Below are 6012 nucleotides of genomic sequence, written 5' to 3' on the forward strand. Positions count from 1 at the left end.
GGGCTTGCTGGAATGGATAGACAGTCACCGGGAAATCAACAAACAGGCAGCCTGTTAAATCCCCGGGTAGTATCAAAGAAAGTGATTGGTATACATTCCAAACTGAATGCGCTCTAACAAGAGTGTTAATATGACACCTCCACGCAAATCCCAACAATCAGCCTAAATTTAACATCACAAGATAATCTATCCCTCATACTACAAATAGTTAACATAATAAAGTTCCACTTTTGCAGAGCTATTGAATTGCCAGGTAAAGTGGAATCCCCTGACATGACAAGGAATTTTTCCAGGGGTACAGTGAGCATTTTTAACCCCCAAGTGTTGCTATAATTTAATTTCCAGAAATACGCAGATGATGGTGAAAGGTGAAAATGGCAAAGCGTAAAAAGCTTTCATTCTGACACTCCATTGGATCCTTTAATTGGGATACATCATAAAACCAGCAATATATCTGCATATCCAGTTTAGGGGGATCTTCCCAATTTCCCTTTGATGAAGAATCTGTACTTCATTTCACTGGCCCTGACTCCTGTGGCAGCTCACACACGCCGTATGTGGCTTACAATACTGTGCAAGCGGCCATTTTCCCGTGGCCTGTGGCGCAGTCTGTTCTGCCCAAGGCCTAGAAGTTCCAAGCCACCGCCGGAAGAAGACGCTGAAGAGGACGCTGCTGACAAAGATGGAGGTGGCGCTGGAAAGAGTTGTCTCGCAGCATTGGGGACGCCCCCACTGCTGCTAGAGAGCTCATTTGCATACCAAGAAAAAACGGAATTGTAGGCGAACGGCAGCCCCGAGAAGACGACGGAAGGTAGGAGACAAATAGCCTTTCTTAAGGCTATCCCGACGTGGTACTTTGAAAAAATCATGTCTGAGTGATAGGATCCTTTTAATGTAGATTGTGAGCCCCATATAAGGCTTACAATGTACATTTTCCTATAAGTATGTCTTTGGAGTATGGGAGGAAATCCACGCAAACAAGGGAAGAACATACAAACTCCTTGCAGATGTATTCCTTGGCAGGATTCGAACCCAGGACTCCAGTGCTGACCACTGAACCACTGTGTTGCCCCAGTTAATGAACTTATTTTAACCCCCTAACAGTCAAATGAAAATTGCATAAAACCCTCCTGAAATTGTCACCTTATGTTAATGTAGATTTTGAATTTTGTTCAAATATTACTGCCGTACAGTACGTACATTTTAATCCTTTAGCAATCTAACACATTTTAGCCTTAAAGGGGTATTCCCATGTCCCTTGCTCACCAGTCTTCGCTGCTGTAAAGACTTCTTTCTTCCTGATTTTTGGCGTCAATTGGTGGGTGGGGTTTCATATGGAAAGCCAGCGGCGAGATGATGTCGCTTCTATGCCGCTGGTCTTGCCTGCGCGCGCCCGATGCAGCTAGGCATCGGGCATACAGTTATTTAATAAGATGGTGATACAAGTCTCCCAGCCTTCATATATCTCCCAAGTATAAATTTCAGCTCCGCTCATTCTGAATGTAAAACTCATTCAGAATGAGCGCATAAAAAGCAGCTCCCATTCATTTCTATGGGTGCTGGCATTCGCGCGCTACCCATTGAATTGAATGGGAGGCTTTTTTTTACCTATTGCTTTGAATGTGATAATGCGCGTAACTTTTGATAACATTTTAATTCTATGTAACTTTACAAGAACATGTATTTTATGCGTACACTGACAAGCAAAAGGATGGGGTATGGAGCCCATGGCTAGCTGGAGCTGGCTGAGTGCCTGGACCACCATGAATAGCGGTCAGGGAAAGCCTGGTTAATGGAAATAGATGCCTGCCGACCGGAAGTGACTGCAGGTTATTCGTTTCCTTGTCGAAATCTGCCATCAATGTGCCCATTTAGATTTGACCCTTAGCTTTCTATTGAATATTGGTTTGGTCTCCTGCCTCTGACAACTTTTTTATTCTCCAGTTTCTGATCTGCCCTGTAAATTAATTGTGGGTTGTGGTTTTGTTTCAGTTAGTGGAGCGTTTATTTCTTGCACAGTTTCTGATGGTGGTAATTCAGACGCCCAAATTCAGCTGGTCTTGCGGCTAGTGCTAGTGAAGGCGTTTGAGAGCCTGTCTCTAGCTCGCAGTGCTATGCTGGTTGTAAACAGCTTGTTCTGCTCATGGTTATCAGCTAGTTTCTGCTTCCTAGTTTTCTAGTTTCTAGGCTTAGAGAGTATGAACCTACCCATGTAAAAAATGCAGAGGATGCCAGAAGCTCACAGAGAAACCCATAAATGTTAAAGGTATTTGGGTGCACTTATTAAAGGGGTATTCCCACGTCGCATACTCACCAGTTTTCGTCGCTGTAAATTCATCTTTCTTCCGGCTTTGTTGCTTCATTGGTGGGCGGGGTTACATATGCAAAGCCAGCGGCGAGATGCCGCTGGCCCTGTGTACACGCTCATAGACCAGTCTAGCCTTCACAATGCGAATACAGACCCGGCATCCGCCTCTCTCTATTACAGTGGATGCCGGGTCTGTATTGCATTGTGAAGGCTAGACTGGTCTCACCATCTAGGAGCGTGCACGCAGGGCACCGCCGCTGGCTTTGCATACAGTCCTATGAAAAAGTTTGGGCACCCCTATTAATCTTAATCATTTTTAGTTCTAAATATTTTGGTGTTTGCAGCAGCCATTTCAGTTTGATATATCTAATAACTGATGGACACAGTAATATTTCAGGATTGAAATGAGGTTTATTGTACTAACAGAAAATGTGCAATATGCATTAAACCAAAATTTGACCGGTGCAAAAGTATGGGCACCTCAACAGAAAAGTGACATTAATATTTAGTAGATCCTCCTTTTGCAAAGATAACAGCCTCTAGTTGCTTCCTGTAGCTTTTAATCAGTTCCTGGATCCTGGATAAAGGTATTTTGGACAAACAATTCAAGTTCAGTTAAGTTAGATGGTCGCCGAGCATGGACAGCCCGCTTCAAATCATCCCACAGATGTTCAATGATATTCAGGTCTGGGGACTGGGATGGCCATTCCAGAACATTGTAATTGTTCCTCTGCATGAATGCCTGAGTTGATTTGGAGCAGTGTTTTGGATCATTGTCTTGCTGAAATATCCATCCCCGGCGTAACTTCAACTTTGTCACTGATTCTTGAACATTATTCTCAAGAATCAGCTGATACTGAGTGGAATCCATGCGACCCTCAACTTTAACAAGATTCCCGGTGCCGGCATTGGCCACACAGCCCCAAAGCATGATGGAACCTCCACCAAATTTTACAGTGGGTAGCAAGTGTTTTTCTTGGAATGCTGTTTCTTTTTGGACACCATGCATAACGCCTTTTTTTATAACCAAACAACTCAATCTTTGTTTCCAAAATGAAGTTGGCTTGTCCAAATGTGCTTTTGCATACCTCAGGCAACTCTATTTGTGGCGTACGGCAAGAAACGGCTTCTTTCTCGTCACTCTCCCATACAGCTTCTCCTTGTGCAAAGTGCGCTGTATTGCTGACTGATGCACAGTGACACCATCTGCAGCAAGATGATGCTGCAGCTCTTTGGAGGTGGTCTGTGGATTGTCCTTGACTGTTCTCACCATTCTTCTTCTCTGCCTTTCTGATATTTTTCTTGGCCTGCCACTTCTAGGCTTAACAAGAACTGTCCCTGTGGTCTTCCATTTCCTTACTATGTTCCTCACAGTGGAAACTGACAGGTTAAATCTCTGTGACAACGTTTTGTATCCTTCCCCTGAACAACTATGTTGAACAATCTTTGTTTTCAGATCATTTGAGAGCGGGCTGTCCATGTTCGGCGACCATCAAACTTAACTGAACTTGAATTGTTTTGTAGAAAGAAATGGTCCAAAATACCTTCATCCAGGATCCAGGAACTGATTAAAAGCTACAGGAAGCGACTAGAGGCTGTTATCTTTGCAAAAGGAGGATCTACTAAATATTAATGTCACTTTTCTGTTGAGGTGCCCATACTTTTGCACCGATCAAATTTTGGTTTAATGCATATTGCGCATTTTCTGTTAGTACAATAAACCTCATTTCAATCCTGAAATATTACTGTGTCCATCAGTTATTAGATATATCAAACTGAAATGGCTGCTGCAAACACCAAAATACTTAGAACTAAAAATGATTAAGATTAATAGGGGTGCCCAAACTTTTTCATAGGACTGTATGTGAATACAGACCCAGCATCCGCTGTAATAGAGAGGCGGATGCCGGGGAGTGTAGACGCCGGCACAGATGCCTGCAACATCGCTCCTGCAGCTGCTGGCTTCATGCAGGGCAGAAGCATAGCGATGTTGCAGGCATCTGTGCCGGCGTCTACACTCCCCGGCATCCGCCTCTCTATTACAGCGGATGCCGGGTCTGTATTAGCGGCCCCTTCCCCCCAAAGGGTAAACTACCCCCCCCCCCTCCAGGCGGGGAGTATAAGCATGATCAACAAGAAAGTGTTGATCATGCTATGACTAAGGGATCCACTATCCCGAAACACGGCAGTTGCGCTTTTTAATCTTTTTTTTCACTATGTGTTTTTCTTTTTCTTGCACATCTTTTTGTATTTTTTAACTCATCATGAATTAAAAGTTAAATTTTAAAGAAGCCAGGCTGTGGATGTGTACCCTCTTCACTTACCAGTGCACTTAATTCCCCAGTAGTTCCACCCTTTTTTTTTTTTTTAAACACCCTTTCTTTTAATGATACTTTCAAAAGAAAAAACAGGAGGGATAAAGCACCGCACTGATTTGTATCCAGAGTTTTTCTGCCTTTTGCGTACCTTTGCTTTTGCATTCTCCCACTTTTCGATTTCGCATATTCCCTATTTTATTGCCTCCCCCCCCTTCTTTTTCCATCCTTTTTTCCATTTTACCCAGTTTTCTTTTCCCATGCATATTTCTATTTACACTATCCTTTTCATTTTTTCCTCCCTTTATCCTTTTTCCATGATTCACATCTTTTTGCCCATTTCCTGTCCATTTCCGCCACTTCAGGTGCATCTTCAGATGTGCAGGTAAGTTACATAATTAGGCAGGGGAGAGTCTCTCTGACTGCACAGATGAGCTCCTGCGCAGCAGCAAATACAGATGCTCCCGAGTCTGAGGCATTCTCGGAGAAGCAGACCATACAGTGGGAGCCATGAGCTGTGTCCCTATCCAGAGAAGGCCCAGAGGAAGGGGAGGACGACAGTGACCTGTAGGGTCACGTTACCTGAAGCTGTAACGTGAATGAAGAGCGCCCAGGGATTTGGGAAGGCAGCCTTTACACCACAGAATGGTTAATTCTGGCTTTTGGCCTGAGTAAAGGCAGTCACTCAGTCCATGGGAGAGTGCCTGAGAGCGAACAGGAGGCCACTAAGCTGGAGGGTCCAAAGGGCAAGATGGCTCATTGCGGGAGGGAGGACATGGCAGGGACCCTAAGGAAGAAATGCCTACCAGACTACTGGAGAAGTGCGAACACTATACTGCTGCAGGACGGCTGGAAAAGAGATAAAGACTTCAGGAGACTGTAAATGGAGAAGAGTGCACCCCGCATCTGGTAGTGGGGTCACTGGCATTGTGGCTGCGAATAGTTAGTAGAGACTGGTTGACCAACGAGGTGCTCTCTGCAGAGTACTGTGCCCGCAGGGGGGGTACAACTAGAGTGGGATACACGCACGATGCAAGACAAACAGAACTGAGAAGGGTTGCATCTTCCTTTTATGGACACTAGGCTAAAATTGGTTGTATAGTGTCTGTGCAGAGAGTATAGCACAGAGGCGGAGCAGACAACTTTTACTTATGTCAGCCTTCTAGTGGCCAGGTCTATAACCATGTTGATGTGTCCACCAATGAAATAAGAGAGAGAAATAAGTAACATTCAACTTCTGATATGTGTTCTAATTTGAATACAATATGGTTATATGAGGTTTTATGAGAGCATCACAACTTTTTTTGGAATTAGGGCTGTAAACAAAATTTTCCCATTTACTCAGCGCAATCTATATAATGAGACATTATGTAACTTACTAATAAACAA

This window comes from Leptodactylus fuscus, chromosome 6 (genome assembly GCF_031893055.1).
Source record: "Leptodactylus fuscus isolate aLepFus1 chromosome 6, aLepFus1.hap2, whole genome shotgun sequence".
NCBI classification, from domain to species: Eukaryota; Metazoa; Chordata; class Amphibia; order Anura; family Leptodactylidae; genus Leptodactylus; species Leptodactylus fuscus.